The sequence below is a fragment of the Ruditapes philippinarum genome, unplaced genomic scaffold, assembly GCF_026571515.1.
Source record: "Ruditapes philippinarum isolate M1 unplaced genomic scaffold, ASM2657151v2 ctg6091_1_1_1_1, whole genome shotgun sequence".
Classification (NCBI taxonomy): domain Eukaryota; kingdom Metazoa; phylum Mollusca; class Bivalvia; order Venerida; family Veneridae; genus Ruditapes; species Ruditapes philippinarum.
In genome coordinates, this window is record NW_026863757.1 from 51,378 (window position 1) to 62,959 (window position 11,582).

Consider the following 11,582-nt stretch of genomic DNA (forward strand, 5'->3'; position numbering starts at 1 on the left):
AGATACTTATTTTGGCACTGTTTGTTGAGCACTTCGGTAAATTGAACCATTTGCATTCATATTTGAACATCCCTCATTAATCAAAGAGGTATCTTTTAAAGGGCACTACGTCATGGTAAAACCTAAGTAAATTTGTAATGATATCTCTAGGTCAGTTAAAATTCTAAGTTATTAGTAAATACATGTACAAATATGTTTACAATCATTTATCATTTAAAGTCATTTTATATATATAAAGTATGTTGTTCTCTGTGTTTGTGTTAAAGAAGTTACAAAATATGAAAAGATAAGTTAAAATAGAATATAAAAAAAGAAAATGTGATTTTCAAGGTTTTGATTAATCATGAAAAGTTTTTTTAAATACTAATTAAAATTACTAAATAAAATACCGATTTGGTACCTTTTTAATATTAAAAATGCGTCATAATTTGGTATTTGCTTTAATATCATCACAGTAGAAAACAAATAAAAAAATTATGTAAAAATCGCTGCAACCGATTGCAATGGCAATGATCTTTTATTTATGTAGCTAAAACATGAAATAAAGCAGTCATTTGCTTATTTTGCAGACGATAACTTTAATAACCATCAGTCATCATGCAATGTTCTCATAGACATACATAAGATTAGTCCTTGGATCATTAAATCAAACTCATATGATGGTAACGGTAAGAGCTATATGGCATAAATTGAGAGAAATAAGAATCCCTAAAGAAAAAATAGAGGGAAATAAGAATCCCTAAAGAAAGCCAAACGCGACAAAATTGAAAATGTTTCAGGCTCGGTTTGATTGAGCCTGTTCATGGGCGATACTGTCAAGTGCAAACTACCGTCCAAGCCACCTAGCACCGGCTTAAGCAGAAAGCCTGTTCATGGACGGACTGTAAAGTGCAAACTATAAATTCATCTGGTAACAAATCTATTTTGTTATTTAAATACATACATAATTGATGTTCTATTGATCATATTTCTGTGCTGTCAAAACAGTCATTAGTGTCTGGCTGATATTTTGATATTTCGATAACAGCATGTCTGTCACTTTGAATTCTAAACTGCAAATATTGTTTTTTCCCAATTTTCCCCATTTAATCTTTTCTGATTTTTCCTCATGTAATTGAAGTACCATTAGAATGTTAGCTAAAATACTGTTGTGTTTTAGTTTGAAACGTCCATTATCAAATTAGACAATTTCATATGGAATAATATACTATATGTTAATAAATAAGTGATTTGATATTGGCCCTGTTATTTGTCCGAGGGCAGTCGTATTGGCCCAAGGCCGAAGGCCGAGGGCCAATACGACTGACCCGAGGACAAATAACAGGGCCAATATCAAATCATTTATTTATTGACAATTTTATTAAATAACTACATGTACTTATAATATTTCACATTTAATCCTCGGATATTTCTTCTTATTTTAAGTCTAACACATTTTAATTATAACAAAGAACAACTGTAAAAATAACTAAATTATATCAGTTTGTATGGAAAAACCTACATTTTGTAACTTATATTGTACATGTACAACAAAATGTCAGACTGTGAATGTTTAGAAACTGAGAATATTTTGTTTCATTTACGTCTACACATAGACCGAGTAAAAACAAAATGGCTGCCATTCCAGAAATCTATATCATATTTTGGCCCTGCTTTATTAGCCAATCAAATTACTTCAATTGCGGGCTTTATATCTATATCACTTTTCGGCCCGGGGCCGAAAAAGTGATATAATTATTGGCCCTGTTTTAAGGCAGGCCATCGTGTTATTGAACGTGTCAGGTGCTTTTTATAGGACTAAAAACGTAAAGTTATTTAATAATGGTGGTTAATTTTTATTATTCAACAGATCAACTGACTGCTTATGTCATCCTTTTAAGCCCGCTTACAGGAAAGACTTTATCCTTTATATTAAGTACACACATACATTTTTTCAGTTCATAAAAAAGACAAGTATATGTGTGGTTCCAGTATTCCCCATATAAATAATGTTTAATCACCCTTAGGATATTGTTGCCTGCTTTTTTAAATTTGTCTTTTGACAGCATATCTGTGACCTTCACAGCCCCTATTTAGTTCCTTCCTTGTTTTTTCGTTTAGGAAACACGCAATCTTTTACTTGGGGACCAGATGCCGCTTTTCAATGGCACTAACGTGTCACATTGAAGGTTTCGTGATCACATCTGTGGATGTTTCAAAATTCTAAATTTTACCTTTAAGCCGGTGCTAATGTGCGTAAACGATAACTTGCACTTACCATTATCGTTCATGAACAGACTCAATCAAACCGAGCCTGCAACATTTTCAATTTTGTAGTGTTGTTCGTTCTTTATGGATTCTTTATTTCTCTATATTTTGAACTGAAAAACAGTCGGTATGTTTTATAAAGATAGAATTATGTTAACAGTGATATTTCACAAATTAAGTCACAGAAACAAAATACGCTTTGTTCATGAGAAAGGACAAAAATGTGGAACAGAATAGTATTATAACAGATTATAGCATGCAAGATTCTTATCATCAAACAAAAGTAACTCTGATATCAAACTAATTAGTCATGAATATAGCAAAATGAGAACAAAGACGTTAATGGCTTCCAAACAAAATCACTTTAACGGTACTTACAAAGGTAAACGATGTACAATAACTTGGCTAAACAATCAACAATCAACAATCGACATTCAATGTCTAGCTAGACAATCAACATTCAGCTCAACATTCGATCTATAATAATAATCACACAATTCTCAAAGTGAATGTTGAGCTAGACAATCAACAATCAGCTAGACATTCGAAAATTTCTTATGTCGAGCTAGACAATCGACATTCAGCTCAACATTCGACGTGATATAATTATCAAAGTATCCTCAAAGTGAATGGTGAGCTAGACAATCGACAATCAGCTAGACATTCAGAAATTTCTTATGTCGAGCTAGACAATCGACATTCAGCTCAACATTCGATCAATAATAATGATCGAGGTTTTCTTAAAGTGAATGTTGAGCTAGACAATCAACAATCAGCTAGACATTCGATAATTTCTTATGTCGAGCTAGACAATCGACATTCAGCTCAACATTCGACTTGTAATAATAATCAAAGTATTCATAAAATGAATGTTTAGCTAGACAATCAACAATCAGCTAGACATTTGAAAATTTCTTATGTCGAGCTAGACAATCAACATTCAGCTCAACATTCGACCTGTAATAATTATCAAAGTATCCTTAAAGTGAATGTTGAGCTAAACAATCAACAATCAGCTAGACATTCGATAATTTCTTATGTCGAGCTAGACAATCGACATTCAGCTCAACATTCGATCTATAATAAAAATCAAAGAATTTTCAAAGTGAATGTTGAGCTAGACAATCAACAATCAGCTAGACATTCGATAATTTCTTATGTCGAGCTAGACAATCAACATTCAGCTCAACATTCGATCTATAATAATAATCAAACAATTCTCAAAGTGAATGTTGAGCTAGACAATCAACAATCAGCTAGACATTCGAAAATTTCTTATGTCGAGCTAGAAAATCAACATTCAGCTCAACATTCGACCTGTAATAATTATCAAAGTATCCTCAAAGTGAATGTTGAGCTAGACAATCAACAATCAGCTAGACATTCGAAAATTTCTTATGTCGAGCTAGACAATCAACATTCAGCTCAACATTCGATCTATAGTAAAAATCAAAGAATTTTTCAAAGTGAATGTCGAGCTAGACAATCGACATTCAGCTCAACATTCGATCAATAATAATGATCGAGGTTTTCTTAAAGTGAATGTTGAGCTAGACAATCAACAATCAGCTAGACATTCGATAATTTCTTATGTCGAGCTAGACAATCGACATTCAGCTCAACATTCGACTTGTAATAATAATCAAGTATTCTTAAAATGAATGTTTAGCTAGACAATCAACAATCAGCTAGACATTTGAAAATTTCTTATGTCGAGCTAGACAATCAATATTCAGCTCAACATTCGACATGTAATAATTATAAAGTATCCTTAAAGTGAATGTTGAGCTAGACAATCAACAATCAGCTAGACATTCGATAATTTCTTATGTCGAGCTAGACAATCGACATTCAGCTCAACATTCGATCTATAATAATAATCAAACAATTCTCAAAGTGAATGTTGAGCTAGACAATCAACAATCAGCTAGACATTCGAAAATTTCTTATGTCGAGCTAGACAATCAACATTCAGCTCAACATTCGACCTGTAATAATTATCAAAGTATCCTTAAAGTGAATGTTGAGCTAGACAATCAACAATCAGCTAGACATTCGATAATTTCTTATGTCGAGCTAGACAACCGACATTCAGCTCAACATTCGACTTGTAATAATAATCAAAGTATTCTTAAAATGAATGTTTAGCTAGACAATCAGCAATCAGCTAGACATTCGAAAATTTCTTATGTCGAGCTAGACAATCAACATTCAGCTCAACATTTCGACCTGTAATAATTATCAAAAGTATCCTTAAAGTGAATGTTGAGCTAGACAATCAACAATCAGCTAGACATTCGATAATTTCTTATGTCGAGCTAGACAATCGACATTCAGCTAAACATTCGATCTATAATAATGATCGAGGTTTTCTTAAAATGGATGTTGAGCTAGACAATCAACAATCAGCTAGACATTCGATAATTTCTTATGTCGAGCTAGACAATCAACATTCAGCTCAACATTCGATCTATAATAATAATCAAACAATTCTCAAAGTGAAATGTTGAGCTAGACAATCAACAATCAGCTAGACATTCGAAAATTTCTTATGTCGAGCTAGACAATCAACATTCAGCTCAACATTCGGCCTGTTATAATTATCAAAGTATCCTTAAAGTGAATGTTGAGCTAGACAATCAACAATCAGCTAGACATTCGATAATTTCTTATGTCGAGCTAGACAATCGACATTCAGCTCAACATTCGACTTGTAATAATAATCAAAGTATTCTTAAAATAAATGTTAAGCTAGACAATCAGCAATCAGCTAGACATTCGAAAATTTCTTATGTCGAGCTAGACAATCGACATTCAGCTCAACATCCGACCTGTAATAATTATCAAAGTATCCTTAAAGTGAATGTTGAGCTAGACAATCAACAATCAGCTAGACATTCGATAATTTCTTATGCTGAGCTAGACAATCGACATTCAGCTCAACATTCGATCTATAATAAAAATCAAAGAATTTTCAAAGTGAATGTTGAGCTAGACAATCGACAATCAGCTAGACATTCAGAAATTTCTTATGTCGAGCTAGACAATCGACATTCAGCTCAACATTCGATCAATAATAATGATCGAGGTTTTCTTAAAGTGAATGTTGACCTAGACAATCAACAATCAGCTAGACATTCGATAATGTCTTATGTCGAGCTAGACAATCAACATTCAGCTCAACATTCGATCTATAATAATAATAAAACTATTCTCAAAGTGAATGTTGAGCTAGACAATCAACAATCAGCTAGACATTCGAAAATTTCTTATGTCGAGCTAGACAATCAACATTCAGCTCAACATCAATTCTACAATGTAATAATATCAAAAGTATTTTCCTTAAAGTGAAATGTTGAGCCCAGAAAAAATCAAAAACACTAAACATCCGAAAAAATTTCTTTTTTTTCAGCTAGAAAAAATCGACCCCTTCAGCTTTTAACATTGGGTCTATAAAAAATATCGAGGTTTTTTAAAGTGGGGGAAAAGGTTTTTGGCCTTTAAAAACCCAAAATCCCGCTAGAAATTGATAAAAAATTTTTTAGTCAGCTAGGACCAATTTGACATTTAGCTCAAAAATTTGTTTTTATTTAATTTAAAAATCCCAAAAACCCTTTTTTAATTTAATGTTGAGCTATCAAACGGGCAATCAAACCCAAAACTTTAGAAATTTTTATTCGAAAAATATACAATCGACATTAGGCCCCAACAAATTTGAAACTATAATAATGATCGAGGGTTTCTTAAAGTGAATGTTGAGCTAGACAATCAACAATCAGCTAGACATTCGAAAATTTCTTATGTCGAGCTAGACAATCAACATTCAGCTTAACATTCGACCTGTAATAATTATCAAAGTATCCTTCAAGTGAATGTTGAGCTAGACAATCAACAATCAGCTAGACATTTGATAATTTCTTATGCCGAGCTAGACAATCAACATTCAGCTCAACATTCGATCTATAATAAAAATCAAAGAATTTTCAAAGTGAATGTTGAGCTAGACAATCGACAATCAGCTAGACATTCAAAAATTTCTTATGTCGAGCTAGACAATCGACATTCAGCTCAACATTCGATCAATAATAATGATCGAGGTTTTCTTAAAGTGAATGTTGAGCTAGACAATCAACAATCAGCTAGACATGCGATAATTTCTTATGTCGAGCTAGACAATCGACATTCAGCTCAACATTCGATCTATAATAAAAATCAAAGAATTTTCAAAGTGAATGTTGAGCTAGACAATCAACATTCAGCTCAACATTCGACCTGTAATAATTATCAAAGTATCCTTCAAGTGAATGTTGAGCTAAACAATCAACAATCAGCTAGACATTCGATAATTTCTTATGTCGAGCTAGACAATCGACATTCAGCTCAACATTCGACTTGTAATAATAATCAAAGTATTCTTAAAATGAATGTTTAGCTAGACAATTTGCAATCAGCTAGACATTCGAAAATTTCTTATGTCGAGCTAGACAATCAACATTCAGCTCAACATTCGACTTGTAATAATTATCAAAGTATCCTTAAAGTGAATGTTGAGCTAGACAATCAACAATCAGCTAGACATTCGATAATTTCTTATGTCGAGCTAGACAATCGACATTCAGCTCAACATTCGATCTATAATAATGATCGAGGTTTTTTCTTAAAGTGAATGTTGAGCTAGACAATCAACAATCAGCTAGACATTCGAAAATTTCTTATGTCGAGCTAGACAATCAACATTCAGCTCAACATTCGATCTATAATAATAATCAAACAATTCTCAAAGTGAATGTTGAGCTAGACAATCAACAATCAGCTAGACATTTTGGAAAATTTTTTAAAGTCCCCAGGGGTTAAAGAAAAAATCGACCTTTTTAAAACTCAACATTCGACCTTGTTAATTAAATTATTTAAAATTTTCCCTTTCAAAGTAATTTTTGGCTAAACCATCAATTAAATAGAGAAAAATTTTCCCCAAAATTTCCAAAAAGTCCGGGGCCTAGCAATAAACCAATTTAAGGGGTCAACTTTTCGGGAAAAACTTTTTTTATTAAATAAAAAATTAAAGAAATTTTACAAAAAAAATAAAAATTTTTGGGGAAACTAGACAAAACGACATTCACCTTTAAAATTTTGTAATAATAATGATCAGGTTTTTTAAAAATGAATGTTGAGGGTTTGACAATCAAAAAAATTCAGCTTTGACATTTCCCATTTAAATTTTTTATTTTCGAGCTAGAAAAATCAACATTCAGGCCCCAACATTTTGACCTGTAATAATTATCAAAAGTATCCTTAAAGTGAATGTTGAGCTAGACAATCAACAATCAGCTAGACATTCGATAATTTCTTATGTCGAGCTAGACAATCGACATTCAGCTCAACATTCGATCTATAATAATGATCGAGGTTTTCTTAAAGTGAATGTTGAGCTAGACAATCAACAATCAGCTAGACATTCGATAATTTCTTATGTCGAGCTAGACAATCAACATTCAGCTCAACATTCGATCTATAATAATAATCAAACAATTCTCAAAGTGAATGTTGAGCTAGACAATCAACAATCAGCTAGACATTCGATAATTTCTTATGTCGAGCTAGACAATCAACATTCAGCTCAACAGTCGGCCTGTAATAATTATCAAAGTATCCTTAAAGTGAATGTTGAGCTAGACAATCAACAATCAGCTAGACATTCGATAATTTCTTATGTCGAGCTAGACAATCGACATTCAGCTCAACATTCGACTTGTAATAATAATCAAAGTATTCTTAAAATGAATGTTAAGCTAGACAATCAGCAATCAGCTAGACATTCGAAAATTACTTATGTCGAGCTAGACAATCGACATTCAGCTCAACATCCGACCTGTAATAATTATCAAAGTATCCTTAAAGTGAATGTTGAGCTAGACAATCAACAATCAGCTAGACATTCGATAATTTCTTATGCTGAGCTAGACAATCGACATTCAGCTCAACATTCGATCTATAATAAAAATCAAAGAATTTTCAAAGTGAATGTTGAGCTAGACAATCGACAATCAGCTAGACATTCAGAAATTTCTTATGTCGAGCTAGACAATCGACATTCAGCTCAACATTCGATCAATAATAATGATCGAGGTTTTCTTAAAGTGAATGTTGACCTAGACAATCAACAATCAGCTAGACATTCGATAATGTCTTATGTCGAGCTAGACAATCATTATTCAGCTCAACATTCGATCTATAATAATAATAAAACTATTCTCAAAGTGAATGTTGAGCTAGACAATCAACAATCAGCTAGACATTCGAAAATTTCTTATGTCGAGCTAGACAATCAACATTCAGCTCAACATTCGACCTGTAATAATTATCAAAGTATCCTTAAAGTGAATGTTGAGCTAGACAATCAACAATCAGCTAGACATCCGATAATTTCTTATGTCGAGCTAGACAATCGACATTCAGCTCAACATTCGATCTATAATAATGATCGAGGTTTTCTTAAAGTGAATGTTGTGCTAGAAACTCAACAATCAGCTAGACATTCGATAATTTCTTATGTCGAGCTAGACAATCGACATTCAGCTCAACATTCGTTCTATAATAAAAATCAAAGACTTTTCAAAGTGAATGTTGAGCTAGACAATCGACAATCAGCTAGACATTCAGAAATTTCTTATGTCGAGCTATACAATCGACATTCAGCTCAACATTCGATCTATAATAATAATCAAACAATTCTCAAAGTGAATGTTGAGCTAGACAATCAACAATCAGCTAGACATTCGAAAATTTCTTATGTCGAGCTAGACAATCAACATTCAGCTCAACATTCGACCTGTAATAATTATCAAAGTATCCTCAAAGTGAATGTTGAGCTAGACAATCAACAATCAGCTAGACATTCGATAATTTCTTATGTCGAGCTAGACAATCGACATTCAGCTCAACATTCGATCTATAATAAAAAATCAAAGAATTTTCAAAGTGAATGTTGAGCTAGACAATCGACAATCAGCTAGACATTCAAAAATTTCTTATGTCGAGCTAGACAATCGACATTCAGCTCAACATTCGATCAATAATAATGATCGAGGTTTTCTTAAAGTGAATGTTGAGCTAGACAATCAACAATCAGCTAGACATTCGATAATTTCTTTTTTTGAGCTAGACAATCGACATTCAGCTCAACATATTCGACTTGTAATAATAATCAAAGTATTCTTAAAATGAATGTTTAGCTAGACAATCAACAATCATCTAGACATTTGAAAATTTCTTATGTCGAGCTAGACAATCAACATTCAGCTCAACATTCGACCTGTAATAATTATCAAAGTATCCTTAAAGTGAATTTTGAGCTAGACAATCAACAATCAGCTAGACATTCGATAATTTCTTATGTCGAGCTAGACAATCGACAATCAGCTCAACATTCGATCTATAATAAAAATCAAAGAATTTTCAAAGTGAATGTTGAGCTAGACAATCAACAATCAGCTAGACATTCGATAATTTCTTATGTCGAGCTAGACAATCAACATTCAGCTCAACATTCGATCTATAATAATAATCAAACAATTCTCAAAGTGAATGTTGAGCTAGACAATCAACAATCAGCTAGACATTCGAAAATTTCTTATGTCGAGCTAGACAATCAACATTCAGCTCAACATTCGACCTGTAATAATTATCAAAGTATGCTTAAAGTGAATGTTGAGCTAGACAATCAACAATCAGCTAGACATTCGATCTATAGTAATAATCAAACAATTCTCAAAGAAAATGTTGAGCTAGACAATCGACAATCAGCTAGACATTCAGAAATTTCTTATGTCGAGCTAGACAATCGACATTCAGCTCAAAATTCGATCTGTAATAATGATTGAGGTTTTATAAAAGTGAATGTTTAGCTAGACAATCAACAATCAGCTAGACATTCGAAAATTTCTTATGTCGAGCTAGACAATCGACATTCAGCTCAACATTCGATCTATAATAATGATCGAGGTTTTCTTAAAGTGAATGTTGAGCTAGACAATCAACAATCAGCTAGACATTCGATAATTTCTTATGTCGAGCTAGACAATCGACATTCAGCTGAACATTCGACCTGTTATAATTATCAAAGTATCCTTAAAGCGAATGTTGAGCTAGACAATCAACAATCAGCAAGACATTCGAAAATTTCTTTTGTCGAGCTAGAAAATCGTCCCTTTCAACCCCACATTGATTTTTAAAAAAAAAAGAACTTTTTTTAAAGCGAACGTTGAACCCCGGGCACCCAACCTGAGATTTTTAGATTTAGAAATTCCCCTTTTCGAGCTACTTCATTAACTAAAAAAAGAATTTTTAATGAACTTGGGTTTTCCCAAAAATTAGTGGTGAAAATTTTTGTTTGTTTATAATTTTAAGTCGCTTTTTTATGGTATTATTCAGATAAAACTTTATAGAAAAACCGCTTTGTCAAAACAGCAAAAAAATTTTTCCAACGTTTAAATGTTTTTAAAATCAAATTTTTGCTAATATTCAAAGGGAAAAAAATTTCCCCCCAAAAAGGGTAGATCAGAAAAAATAAATTTGATATTAAAAACAAACATCTGTAAATTTCTGGGCAAAAATCCTTTCAGTTTTATAATTTTGATTGAAAAAGTAGAACTCTTTTATTATCTTGCGTGCGTATTGAGGCAAATATAAACTTTATATTCAAATCAGTTATAGTAACATTACAAGGAATTGATTCAGTATACTCTTTTGTGCATTTAAGTATCAAAATAGTAATAAGAAATACATAGGTAAATCATAATTTTTATTTCTCATGCTGATTCAATGTTACAATCTAAGATATCGCTTATTCATATCAAATAAAACGTAAGAAGATATCCAAATAAACAAATGGCAATGACGGCTCTTAATTTCTAACCTGAAAAACTTTGTAAAAATACAGAGAGTAAGTAACACATACTGCAACTTGTCAAAAGTCACAAGTAAATATCTAATCTAATTCAGAAATTTTAATTAAACACCAAAGGACCAAAATGTATTTTCTGTGTCATCGTTTACTAATGATATATTGCCTAGCTTGCATCCAGTTTTGACACAACGGGCATGCTTGTAATCCTAACATACTTTTGTAGAGATGGTGCTTCATGCCAAATACCGATGTTAAAACAAAGGGTTTTGGCATAAAGCACCATCTAACATTGCCGTATTTCAAAAATAAGATTTTAAGTGTTAACGGTGATAGTTCGTATTGACTTGCTCTCTAGATATAACGTTTGTAGATTTCCACAAAGTAATTCTACATGTCAAATATCTATGTTCTGGCCAAAGATATTTTAAAG